Below are 15016 nucleotides of genomic sequence, written 5' to 3'. Positions count from 1 at the left end.
TTAAACATTGTTTTCCTTATTTTATCCATTCTTTTTTTTTTATTTATTTCATGTTTCTTTTTCCATGCTTGCAGCATGTGGCAAAGTGCAAACATGGTTAGCTGCATAAAACTGAAAATGTATTGTCAGTTGCCATCTAGAGTGCAAACATACTTAGCGGCATTGTGCGGCAGTCATCAACATGGATGTTCATTGCTGCAGAAATTCCACATTTTCTGACTGTCTCATTGGTACAAAATGCAAATATGTTGTGTGAAAAAAAGAGAGAACATAAGTAAAGCATGGTTGGAGTCCCACAGTAGTTGTTTTTACTGAAGAAGGGTCATAATGAGTGTACACAAGTAATATATATCCGTTATTACCTTTTACATTTACTCGTTGCCTATCTATGCACAAACACATTTCACTACTTAAGGAAAAAATGTAAAATTTAATTTGGTTCATATGCACTTGAACAAAAAACTCAGCAGTGAGATGTGGCTCTCAGCAGTCTAGACAGTACTGAGTATGGGAAATACATCTGCTGCATAGCTTTGTCTGTGACATCAGGGGTAAGTACAATGAGTTCATCCTCAGAACACAGGTAAGCCTAGGTTTAAATCTAGTGCACATCACATTTTAGTAAGGGCATTCCACTGCAATTTTATAGAAAATTTTGATTATAAAGGTAATGCTACATAGTAAAAGCTATGTATAACAGATTGACAGAAAGGTACCATTACTGCTTGCATACACATACATTTGTTGGTACCATATATACTAAGTGTTTAACTGGTTTAGCATGACAATGATGATTTAAGCAATAACCAACAATGTGGTGTGGTACATTGAAGATTTACCCATGATTGGTGTGGTTTAATTACAAGGGCAAAGCCCGAGTGATTAAATAAAACCATCCATGGGTAAATTTCAATATACCACAACCACGGAGTCGGTTATTGCTATTATAGAATGACATTATTTAAGAAAAAAATACTTACATTACTTAAATAATGTCTTTGTATAATGCCTCCGTGGTGCCCTTCTGTGTTTTGGTGGTATCCTGGGGCTTTTTCTGATGTACTGCAGATGTGTGTGGGAGTTGTGTTCCCACGCTCATGCAGTACATCAGTGCTGTGCAAAGGAAGTAATGGAGAAAGGAAGATCTCAGTTTTTTTTTTTTTATTATTGAAAACAAAACAAAAGAAACCAGGAGACTTTTAACACGAGGGAGAGCTGGAACAGACAAAATAAAAGGATAATCAGGTAAGTTTCTAATGTTTTGCAGAACATACCTGATTATCATTTTATTTTTGTCTGCACCATCTCCCTCATTCATTAAAAGTCTCCCAACATCTTTTTTTTTGTTTTCATAAATAATAAAAAGAAAAAAAAGTAAAACACTTATGAGATATACTAATGGAAATAAAAAGTCCAGGCAACTGAACCTTTTTCCGCTGGTGTATTCTCAGATTTACAATGGGCATGCTGGTTGGATTGACCAATCAACATGCTCGTTTTTGAATATTAATGGACAGTCATTGTATAATATGCAATAAAAACTGCAGTAGCTTATCTGTGTTGAACACAATAGGTTACCAACATTTTATTTTTGTCTGCACCATCTCCCTCAGCCATAAACAAATTGTATAACAAAAGAAGGAAGCTACTGCAAGACAGAGCAAAATCCCATAAAGGGAAGGCATCTCTGATCAGCACTAGTAGAAAGCTGCATTCTCTCATAAAAATATCCAAGGCCAACTTTGAGAGAAAAATTGCCAAGGACACTAAAGATAACCACAAGGCATTCTTCAGTTGTGTTAGAAACCTAGGCGGAAACACTCAGATATGCTCAGAGTTAGTACACAATGACAAAAAAATTACCGAACCCACAGATATTGCCAACATTCTTGCAGACAGGTTCAGTGCAAATTTCTCCCCTCCCTCACCTCCAAAAGAAGAAATACTCATCCCAGCTGAATGTAACCTCCCTGTCATCTCTGATGTCCAGGTGAGAACCACCCTCAACAAAGCAAATAACACAGCATCTATGGGACCTGATGGTATCCCCGGCTGCGTGATACATGAACTCCAAGAGGAACTAAACCCGCATATAAAAATGTTATTTAACCTTAGCCTTACTACAGGATATGTACCTGAACACTGGCGTACAGCAACAGTGGTACCACTCCACAAGGGAGGCTCCACTACAGACCCTGGGAACTACCACCCCATAAGCTTGACCAGCCTGGTTTGCAAAGCTATGGAAAGAATTATTATGGAACTCATAAACAATGACATTGGGGACTTACAGACACTTGATCCCACCCAGTTCAGCTTTGTAAAAGGCAGATCCTGCCTTTTGAACCTGGTTGACTTTTTCGAAACAGTCACTAGAGCCATTGATGAGGGCAAGGCAGTCCATGCAGCCTACCTGGACTTGGCTAAAGCCTTCGACACAATACCCCATTCGGGATCATAGAAAAGCTAAACAGCTTAAAAGTAAATCCATATGTCACAAGATGGGTTGCAAACTGGCTAAAGAACAGAACCCATAAAGTCAAGATTGCGGGAGCCATGTCAGACTCAAAGCCAGTCACAAGTGGTGTCCCACAGGGCTCTGTCCTGGGACCCCTCTTGTTCGGCATTTACTTCTCAGATGTGAAAGCAAACATGGGAGGGTTGTGGCTGACAAAGTTTGCAGATGACTGCAAACTAGGTGCCATAGTTGATACACCAGCTGACACATACATCCTACAGAAAGGCCTCACTGAAACGGACAACTGGTGCCAGAAACACGGCCTTAAACTGAATGCCAAGAAATGTATAGTCATCCCCTTTGGGAAAAACAAAATACCCACAAATTATCACATAGACAGTAACCCACTGAGTACCGAAAAAGTAATCAGAGACCTGGAGACCCAAGTTGATAGTGACTTCTCATTTGACACCCACATTGCCAAAGTGGTTAGAAAGAATTTCTACCTTGCCCACCTTATCATGAAGGGGTTCACATCCAGATCAAAGGAGGTCATCGTGCCCCTGTACTCCTCCCTTATCAGGCCCATGATTGAGTACAATGCCCCATTTGGTATGTACCTCACCCGGCACTTACAACAGCTGGAGAGACCCCAGAAGTAACTCAACAAGAGGATCAAGGGTTTCCAACATATGTCATATGCTGCCAGGCTAAAGAAACTCCAGCTCTATTCAGTAGCATACCGCCTGCTCAGAGGTGATCTGTGCCTGACATACAAGGCCATGTCCAACCAGGAATTGATGGATATGCTCCACCTCAAAAAATCAAAATCCATAAGAACCACGAGAGTCAAAGATTTAAACCACAGTACAAACATGAATAGAACATGCTGGAGGGACAGATTCATAACTCAGGCTTCCCATACTCTGGAACAAAATCCCAGTCCATGTTAGGCAGAGCCCCTCACTGACTCTCTTCAAGAGAAATCTTGACGAGTGGATGGGAGATCGTAGGTTTACCCTGGGAGTCACCCCTGTATCGCTACTTAACAGAGGCACAGTAAACTAATTTTAATAAGTAAGGGGGTCTTCAATGTGTCACTACTAGACAAAGGCACAGTATTCTAAATTTATTCTATACACCTTAGTACCACTACATGGGGTGGCGAAAGCCACATCTCTAGGGCTAGGCTTGCAAATGCCTCAGGTCAGATAGCCTAGTACTAAACTATGAAACTATGAAACTATATGCACCCCTCCCCTAACCCAAGTATAACTGTAACACACAATGTGTTGTGAGGTATATATCATAATTCCTAACTCTATTACTAGAGCCATGTAAGTCTATCCATTTTCAATATATTGTCAGACTTTAGTCCTGGATCACTGCTGAGTATGCATAAGCCAGGATTGATTGAAGTATAGCAATAGTCACTCTTTAAATTTATATCTATAATGACCATAGCTGGCAAACAGTTCTTCTGTGGCAATGAGGAATAATCACCCACATGGAAATGGATACATTCTCCCTTCCGTAGGCTTGAATGCCATACTTATTTTTTACAGTGTGTGAGTCTCCAAATAAAACATGTGCCAAGTCATCATATTTATCCCTCCAAAGTCATGGCTTAAAAGCCAAGTAATGTAGTTTAGTGTTGGCCATTGGCTGCAGTGTGACTAGGTATAGCAGCACACATGTTATAAACCAATGCCAAGTCTCAGATCAACATCGCTGATTCATAATCCCCCTTCCTCTTTGTTTGTCAATGTTTCTCTTTGCTTACCATCATACAAATGTGGTTGGCATGGTTGTGCATGTTTTTGCACTGGTCATAAAACATGATATCACAAATTGGCAGAAAAACATTCCAATTATTGTTGAAGGACATTTGCAAACTTGGCAGGGGAGGGGAAGGATGGTGCCAAATTCAGAGGAATAGAGGTTGGGTGTACAGGAGTCAAAAATATTTGTTGCATTCCTTGGTAAGTGCTACAGCTACAGGTTGCTGCAGGGGAATAATACTGAGTCCCCGTATAATGCTCAGGCTTGGAACAGCCTAACCAAGGCTGTCTCTAGTGCAACTAGCATACCAAACAATTGGGAACAGTGCAGGCTCCACTACAGTGGCCTAAAGAGGTGCAAGCGCGCACAACTCAACCAATGACATGATGAGTTTAGACCTGCTGACACCCCCCAGTTGTGCAAGCATGCAGATCAAGCAATTTTAAAAGTCATGGAATGATGTAGATTGCCAAGACTGTTATGCATAATTCATTCATGTCTCGTCTTTCAATTTTTTATTTTACAGCTGCAAAGGAAATCTTGGCAAACAGGGAGGCACATGCTGAGTAGTTGGAGTTACTCAGGTAAGCAAGGGGTATGTAGGCAGCACAACTGACCCTGATAGATCAGTTTCAAGATTAGTATGTGTAACTTAACTGTAATAGCAAGCATGTATGCTGTCTGCTGTAGCTCTTGGTAACTGTCGAAGGAAAGTGCAAAACAATGCTTAAAATAAGTGGGTTCAATTCCTGCAAGTAATCTATAGAATGACATTCAACAAGTATTATTTCTACATTTGAAATGCAGCAATATTAGCTTTAATGCTGAGTCTATATCAGATTATCGAAGTTTTACTACTTCGAATCAGTATACATCAAACACTACTAATCGAAGTAGTAAAACATCGAATCACCATTAAAACATGTTTTAAAACAAAACAAATAAAACAAAAGGGTGTAGGCAGGGGGGCAAGCCCCCCTCCATCCCCCACACCCCCCACTACTTAAATATACCAACTCCGAGACCACACTACATTGAAGTAAATGGAAATCTCCCCTTACAGAGATTTCCATTCACATGTTCGATATTCTAAGCATTCGCTATTGTCATGTCGACAATATCAGATTCGATATTGTCGGCTTTCCACAATGTAATATAGACTCTTTAATGCCATGTTGTTAAGCTAATCTGTATTATCTTTTAAAGCATGCTATTCTCCCTGTGCACTAATGCCTGCACCTCTAAGGGCACCTCTGTCAAACTTATTAAATACACAGATGATACAACTATCATTGGGCTCATCAGGAATGGTGATGAATCTGCATACAGATAGAAGGTTAAGCATCTGGCCCTTTGGTGTAGTCAGAATAATCTGTAACAGAACACTCTTAAAAGCATTGAGTTGACAGTGGGCTTAAGGAGTGGTACTACAATATTATCCCCCTTCTTAATGTTTAATACTGCTGTGTCATTTCTGGAATCCTTCAAGTTTTTGGGATCTATAATCTCCGAGGACTTGAAGTGGGAGACTAATGTAGGGTCCATTATAAAAAGGCACACCAGCGAATGTACTTTCTGGGGCAGCTGAGGAAGTTCAACCTTCCACAAGAACTGTTAATTCAGTTCTATACAGCAGTCACTGAGTCTGTTCTCAGCGCATCCATAACAGTGTGGTGTGGATCTCTGTCTAATCATGAGAAAAATAGGTTACATTGGATAGTCAGATCTGCCAAAAATATCATTGGTGCAGTTTACCCTCCTTACAAGACCTGTACTATTCCAGAGTCATGAAAAGGGCAGGGAAGTGAAAAATGTATTTTAATTTGTGCTCTGCTTCTTTGCTGTGCTGGAATTTGCTGGACTGGACAAAGTCTTCTTAAGACACAAAGTCTTGCTGGCTGTTTACTGCTGAAATCAAAGTCTAATTATCACAGTCTGTTAACCACAGAAACCTGCAGAATATACACTGATGCAGCATCTGACTTTAAGAGCAGTAACCAATAAATAGCTTTTTATAAACAAACCACACATACTCTTCTGTTAGTTTGAAGCATATATTTACAAAGTTTTTCTTCGCAAACAGTATAGATGATGATTTTCCTTTCTCCATATACCTCAAAACAAGTGTGTTTCTACCAAAATACCTCTAACATATCTGAATTAGTACGGTTATATACAGTTCTAGTCACACACATAGATTGTGTTTTTTCCTTTTGGTAGACTTTTCTATTGTCGTTTTGTGATTTATTTTTAAGCACTTTTGCTGATGTGAGGATGCAATTAACAGAAATATGAAAGGAAACATCTGTACAAGCTGTTCTGATGCTGTTCCTGTCTGTTAATGGATATTTGTAAACTGTTCTGCAAACACGAGAAAAGCATATAATACTTGCTTTCCAAAATTGCTTTTCTAGGCTTTTTTCTGACGATTCTATAAAAAGCCATGTCCATTTATCTATGAGGAATTATGTCAAGCTTTTCTTAATACTGTGACAAACATGTATCTTGAGGAAAACACATACTATAAAAACATGTCCATTGTCAGAAGTCTGAAAGGAAACAAACTGCTCAGGAAATATATTGTGTTCATTAATAGATATTCTTTGTTTTTCACTTATTTCAGTCAGAGCTATGTCATACAATATGAATGCCATTTTTAAATTGCTAAGCTATATTCCTACATTAAAGCAAACTTTTTATTTTATTCTTTATCTTTCATATATTTGTAGCAGAATGAATTTCAATCTTATATTCACAATTCACAAACTCTAACAATTCCCTCTTTTATTTATAGGAAACACATTAGGAAACAAAACCTTTATTTTTTTTGATACGACAAGTTAAAATGCAATTTTACATAGTTAATATAATGATATAAAAGTATTACTACCAAAATTGAATGTATCTAACAACTTTTTCTTTTGCAGACCATTCTGTGAAAATATTTCATCAGTTATGAGCTGTGTTTGCTTTAGTTTTATTTTTTAACTTGATTAATTTATTCTTTTTCAATCACCAAATTTAATTTATGACCTAGAACTGTTCCATTTACTCTTTACTTTTATTATATAAGAGACAATAACTATGTGCTACTGCAAGCATTTATAAACTGCTGAAAATATACATTTCCAATGTCATTTTAATCATAGCATTGTGTTTATATTTCTGAACTGCCCATAAACTTTGACAGTGAAATATACTCTGAAAAATGCTGTTTACATATTAGTCCATTAGCTGTATGAATACAATATTTTAATATATGTTTTTCTCTAGCTGGGGTAACCAATACTAGTACAGATAAAATGATGATCCAAAAAACAATGATAAAACTGCAACTTGAAACCAGTGATAATATTACAACTTGACAAATTAATTTTGAACTTATTACTATGTATCCTGTACAGTATGTATTTACACAGACTGTTTGCTATTCATGCATTTCAATCTAGTAGCTATCCTGGACCCATTTTTTTAAACATGGTTTCTCACACATATTAATTGCTAGCCATTAATTTCATTTGTACTGAATTCTTCTGTATTTGCACATACAAAGGCTATAATTTGTATTGAATTCTTCTGCATTTGTACATACAAAGACTGTAAAGTACATTTAGTCTAATATTACAAATTTAATAACATTAATATTAGGCAAAATCTTGGAACTTTTTTATGTCTCTTTAGAAATATCTAGTGGAATTGGCACCAAAGGCATATGTCCTGTTATTTTAAACTACATGCTCAGCAATTAGAAACATTCATGCTTTTTTATACCAACATTGTTTTGCCAAAAACATATTAAAAATAGTGACCATTCTTGTGAAATTTTTTACATATCTTTACTCTCTCTTTTATAGCTATAATAAAGCAGTTTTAAGCCATCTCTTGTTTTTTAAACCATCTCTTGTATAGCTTTACAGTTTAACAGGTTGTAAATACAATTTAATACTAAACAATACAATAATAACTAACATAAAATATCCTGGACTTTCAGATTTAATCTGTTTATCAGTGTTTCTTATGCACTAATACCTGTTTTTCCTTCCCCCCTAAAAGAGCATTGTCAAAAAGGAATGAAATATTATTTTCTTTATGTAGCTTTATTTTAGACCCTTTTGCAATATATACTGCTTACACAGTCAATGTAAAATTGAAAAAAATACCCCTCCCCCTGTAGTATTGCACTATTGTTTATCTGCTTTATTAGGTTAACAAACTATGGACCTTTGTCAGATTTGATAATTTTTTATAAAGCCTTTGCTGTTTATTACCACTAGTAGGTATGTATACCCTCCTGCACAATTGATTTGAACTGTATGTATACTATAGCCCATCTGCTGGCTGTACTTGATGCAACTGAGGTTTTTTTTTTTTTAGTTACCATTGAAAAATGTATTTTAATTTGCGCTCTGCTTCTTTGCTGTGCTGGAATTTGCTGGACTGGACAAAGTCTTCTTAAGACACAATGTCTTGCTGGCTGTTTACTGCTGAAATCAAAGACTAATTATCACAGTCTGTTAACCACAGAAACTTGCAGAATATACACTGATGCAGCATCTGACTTTAAGAGCAATAACCAATAAATAGCTTTTTATAAACAAACCACAGTACTCTTCTGTTAGTTTGAAGCATATATTTACAAAGTTTTTCTTCCAAACAGTATAGATGATGACTTTCATTTCTCCATACAATACCTCAAAACAAGTGTATTTCTACCAAAATACCTCTAACATATCTGAATTAATATAGTTATATAGAGTTCTGGTCACACACATAGATTTTGTTTTTTCCTCTTGGTAGACTTTTATATTGTCCTTTTGTGATTTACTTGTAAGCACTTTTGCTGATGTCAGGATGCCATAAACAGAAATCTGAAAGGAAACATCTGTACAAGCTGTTCTGCTGCTGTTCCTGTCTGTTAATGGATATTTGTAAACTGTTCTGCAAACATGAGAAAAGCATATAATACTTGCTTTCCACAATTGCTTTTCTAGACTTTTTTCTGATGATTCAATAAAAGGCATGTCCATTTATCTATGAGGAATTATGTCAAGCTTTTCTTAATACTGTGACAAACATGTATCTTGAGGAAAACACATATAAAAACATGTCCATTGTCAGAAGTCTGAAAGGAAACAAACTGCTCAGGAAATATATTGTGTTCATTAATAGATCTTCTTTGTTTTTCACTTATTTCAGCCAGAGCTATGTCATACAATATGAATGCCACTTTTAAATTGCTAAGCTATATTCCTACATTAAAGCAAACTTTTTATTGTATTCTTTATCTTTCATATATTTGTAGCAGAATTAAATTTAACCTTATATTCACAATTCGCAAACTCTAACAGGAAGATCTTCACTGACCCTTCACATCCAGGCCACCATCTTTTTGAACTATTACAATCAGCCAGGTGTTATAGATTAATATGCACCAAAACAAGCGGATATGAAAACAGTTTTTTCCACAGGCCAAAAAGTTCAGAAATGGTATTCTTTTTCCCGGCCCTCTGAGGATTCTGCAGTACTGTTTACATATTATGAACATTACCTGTACACCTCAATGGACTATTAAAATAAATACAGTAGATTTATTTGGCCAATGAAAGAAAACCATAACTTTACAGACAAAACTCTTGCTGTCAATAATTCTATAACTCAGTGTTCACTTTTAAAGGCTAACATTAAGTGTAGTCTGTATTAGCAAAGGATAAATGACTCATTTACCCAGGTTTGCCTACACTTGTATTAATTTAAATGATCTCTGACAATAAATAACTTCCCACTACACAGAAGCTGATTAGCACTCCACTTCAGCAGTAAAAAACAAAAAAATTCTAATAATGAGGCATATTACAAGGATTTAAGCACTTTGCCTCGATACACTTACTTGTGTAAAACAAATTATCTACATTCCAGACTTTTTATATTCAAATATTACAAAAAGTCAAAAATCCTATAAAATTAAACTGTGAAATCATGTAGTTATTAACAAACTGCTTTAGTGTTCTCATTTTGTCTTCATGTGACTGAGGTCTTCATAAATGCTTTCTTTGACTCAGCCATCTTCACTGATTAAGGCTACAGAAATGGTCTTTACAAGACATGCAGTAGGTAAAAAACAACACTGACTGACACAAAGTGATGTAATGCAGAGAGGTCTGGGCAGGCAGCTGTCAGATAGTACAGAAATGGATGGTCAGAGAATAATACAGTGGCAACCATTCTTGTCCTTCTCTTTGCATGCTGGTTCTGGTGAAGGAGGGCAGTCCTGATCCCGAAACTTCCTTATAACTGGGACAAGATCAAGAAAAGCTTGCTCTACATTCATTTTGACTTTAGCTGAAGCTTCCATGTAAGTTACTTTAAGTCGCTGTGCTAACTGATATCCGTCTTCTTGGGTAACCTGCCTCAATGTTCCAGATCAGCTTTATTACCAAGGACCATTGGGAATTCATTTCAATCTTTTACTCATAGAATCTGTCTTTAAATTTGTATATTTCTTCAATGCTTCCTCTGTCAGCAATGGAGAAGATAAGCAGGAAGCCCTCCCTTGTTTTCATGTATTATTCTCGCGTGGCTCCAAATTCTTCCTGTCCTGCTGCGTCCAAAACATCCAGCCTCACAAGTTTGTCATATATTACACACTGTTTGGTATAAGATACTTCTATCATTGGATCATAGCCAGTGACAAAAATAGGACTGGATGAACAGGATGGTAAATGCAGATTTGTAGACCCCACCACCTCCCATAACAATGAACTGGTATGTCTCCAGTACCGAACTGTCTTTCCAGCCTGCCATGGGGATGCAAGCTGCACACATCTCCTGGTGTCATTTTTCTTCACAGGAAAACAGCTTTTTCACCTCTGTATCCTCCTCTCCTAGCAACAGCAACAGGCCTGTTAACTCTTCTCCAGCCCACGATATTCCTGGTCAACCCCGTTTACATATTGTTAATACTAGTTTCTTTTAGAGTTTATTTCAGCATTTCTTGTACTGAGGTGCACTTTGCTCCTTGTATGGATATGTATATGTATATTTAATTTTTTGTCTTGTTCTTAATAGTTGTATGCATGTCATTTGTCTTGCTCTTAATAGTTGTATATATGTTATTTATGTAATTCATACTTGGAGAGTCACTGAAACTGGAGTCAAATTCCTTGTATGAGTGCATACTTGGCCAATAAATGTGATTCTGATTCTGATCACAGTCATTTTGGGGAGATTTTGAAAGTTCTATTATAGCTAGCATAATAATAAAAGAATATTTATCTTAATAAAGCATGAATAATAATAAATAAGATGAATAATCTCTTTTTGTTTCCCTTATCTCTCTGTTTTTTTTTTGGGGGGGTACCTGGAAACACATAGCTCTGATTTCATACCTTTCTGACCACAAACCAAATGCATTTCAGCACAGGGAGGTAGGCCAACTGCTGTAGCTTAGCCTGCCAACCCTTCACAGGCTGCTGTTCACAAGGATTATACAGGTGATCCTCAACATCATTGTGTGACTATCAGCATTTGTGTCATCGGCTGTTCTGCATGAGCTGCATCTACCTCAGATATCATTTGTCCCCATATGGTGTCAGGGCCCTCACCACACATTTCCAATATTATACATATAGGCTTATGTTGTACAACTGATGTAATGATGTGAGTTGTACAACTGTGTTAACAGTTCCAGTTCCAGTGACACACCTATGACTCAGACCAAACTTTTTTTTGCTGGTGAGGTACAGTCTGATGTTCAGTTGTAACATAGGTACAGCATCACAGAATACCACTACATCACGTCAGCATTATCACTTGTTAGTCTGCATGAACACATATGCATGTATGTCAGGATTTCATGGCAATATACCATTTTGACTGGCAATGTCAGGAGGGCAGTGATCATATGGCACATGTGCTGAGTGTTGACATGTACTTATACAAGGGGATCCATGTAATATTTGGTATGTGTACAATATCATAGTAACAGCTTTCTCACTCATTGACACTAGACTTTGCACTGGTGTACTTTCTGTGCACATGGCCATAGTTGATGCATTGCATAAGTCTCACATACTGCTGCACCATTCATTATAATGGATCACTTCTTAATTCACACATCAATGAAGATGCTTCAGATAATATCCATTGCTATTACATGTTACATGTACATGCAAGCAGGGTTTTATTTTATTCATTATTTTACTGGAAAAGTCTTTTAAATTCTGGCTACATAAACATCTATTTTAACAGGTAGACTGGACCATGCTGCTTTTAATATTTGATATTTTTCCATGATGGACATAAAGATAACTATTATTAAATGTGGTGGTGAGTTTTACTTCTTTGAAGATGCTATCAAGGATGTATGTGCCTTTCCAATCCCAAAATATAACGCCTCAGGTAAATTCAAAATTGTATGTAGCCAGGTTGTTAAAAAGTTTATTATTTTGTCTCCCTGATATTTTCAGGCATGTCATATATTCTGATATTGCCAGTTATTTTGTTTTAGAAAGGATTAAGTTTGTGACTCTCCTTTAGTTATTCTCCCATCATGGTCATTTAAATCTTTTTCTATACTGAGAATTTGTACACGTTTTTGTTTCATAAGAGTTTCTATTGAGTGCCCAGTTTGTCCATTTTTATTACTTCATCCTGCATGCCAGATATTACTGACTGTATATCTTTTTTTGACAGAAGAATCTTGCGTACCAGTTTTTTGAGTGGCTCATGCTGTAGTCTCTTTTCTCTTAAACAAACAGATGAAATTCTACGAGGAAAACTACAGCTTTTGAAGAACTTCAAGCTATAAATCTTCTCTTACTATTAGTTTGTATAAATAGCTATCAAGTATCTCCAAATTCCTATATTTTGATTAAATTTTCTGACAGAGAAAAGTTTTCAGTCAGAGCTTTCAACAGTTGCTGCTCTTAGCCATCTTGGCCACACACCCATTGCTCTAGTTTTTGATTGCAAATACTTATGATTTTGTGTCTCTCAGTACATAGGATACTATGATAACTGGGCATAGCTATTTCAGTGATTAAACTCTTGTGCTTTTTTTAGACTACTATATCTGATTTTCTTACATCTATTTTCTTAACTGTTGTCATGCCCCTCAGCTACTTATGTATTTTGGTGTTTGCACAACCCCCAGTGCAAGAGTCTTGGCATGTTGTAGTGCCTTTCAGTATACAGACCCTCAGCCATGAGTGTACTGCATTCAGCAATGTGCTGTGGAACTCTTTCCAGTTATATTTTACATAACCTGCATCTATTTCTCTCCATTTTCTATAGATTTTGTAAACCAATATGTGCATAGCCCACTTTCTTGAGCTTGTATTATTAGCCTTCATGTTTTGTTTTAAATCCTTCTTTTCTTAACCATTGATGTGTCAGATCTTATTCAACATTTCAAACAGGAGTTTTGTATACTTGTCACTATATTTGTGAGATTTCCAGTCTTCTTTCCTTTTCTTATGGTCCTTTTTTTTTTTTTTTTGTCTTTTTTTTTTTTTTGCAGCATTCAGTTATTCCCTGATTCTCATCTGCTTCTGGTTTGATTTCCATTTCTACTCCTTTCCAAAATACTTCTGTTAAGCTAAGCAAAAAGTCATCCTAGACTTCTTATCTTCATACTTTAGAACTTTCTAGAACTTGCAATTTGATTGGAAATGATGTCAACAGACATATATGCTGTTCCACAACTGCAGTCATAACCATATAATAAATTTCATGGAGGCCTATACCACTTTTAGAGTGAGGGGATATAATCTTGGTATGCACTGTTTTTTTTATATATCATTTGGTAAGCATGACGTTTTTTTTCTTGGTTTCTTGTCCATCTGATTCAATTCAGTTTGAGGCCAGACAATCACACCAAATCTGCAAGTCAGAACAGTTTTCAATATTAACTTTAGTCTTCTGAAATATTCATCACTAAACTCTGTTCATATTTGTTCATATTTTGTTGCTGACTCTTCCCAAATATTTATACACACCCTCTTGTTTATATCACATTCCTGCCCCAGACATACCCTTCAACCTAGAAACATCAAAAATCTGGACAAGGCCCATGAAAAATAGGTACAAATATGTACACTGATTTACATCTAATTTGCATACATAATTATGTAACTGCACCCACTCCAATGGAATTGTGGGATACCAACTTTCAAACGCAAACTGAAGAAGAGACAATCAAAATATGGCACCAGAGTCCTCCTGCATGCAGCCATTCCAATGCCCCATTACCTGGGTATTTCTCCCCATTTGCCATAAACACTAATGTGTGCATACTGCTTTACTTCTACAATGATTATTTGGATTTTATTTCTACATTTTACAGCACAACAATGCACAAACACTAATAGACATCTGGTAAACAAAGCAATACTGTCTCATAATGAAAATAGACTTGGCATTAAAACTTCTCAGCCCTTGAAACTCACATTCATTGAAACAGCATTAAAACCCACACCAGATCCAAAGAAAATGCATTTGGGCAGTGGTGGATAAAGATTACCTTTGGGCTGTTTTCAAATCATTGGCCCCTTGCACACAAAACAAGAAACATACACATGTTCTTTTCTTTGATACACCTTCCTGACTTTATTAAATTATATTCCTTGTATAATACAGCACACTTGTTAGAGCGCATTTTAAATTTATTGTTTGAACATTTTTGCGGTAGACTGTACTGTAGGCAATGAAACAAAATGCATGAATCAATAATGACAAAACTGCCCAATTCAGAACACTTCCATCATAAAAGTCTACTTT

At 36.4% G+C, this 15016-nt stretch overlaps 1 pseudogene; it reads right to left on the bottom strand.

Moving 5' to 3' along the window:
• Nucleotides 1-10436: 10436 nt before the first annotated feature.
• LOC122798877 lies at nucleotides 10437-11041 on the bottom strand (annotated as a pseudogene).
• Nucleotides 11042-15016: the final 3975 nt, after the last annotated feature.

Source organism: Protopterus annectens, chromosome 3.part1, assembly GCF_019279795.1.
Source record: "Protopterus annectens isolate FY-2018-M chromosome 3.part1, PAN1.0, whole genome shotgun sequence".
NCBI classification, from domain to species: domain Eukaryota; kingdom Metazoa; phylum Chordata; order Ceratodontiformes; family Protopteridae; genus Protopterus; species Protopterus annectens.
The sequence above is the reverse complement of the archived record's forward strand: the minus strand, read 5'-3'. Positions and strand labels throughout refer to the sequence as shown.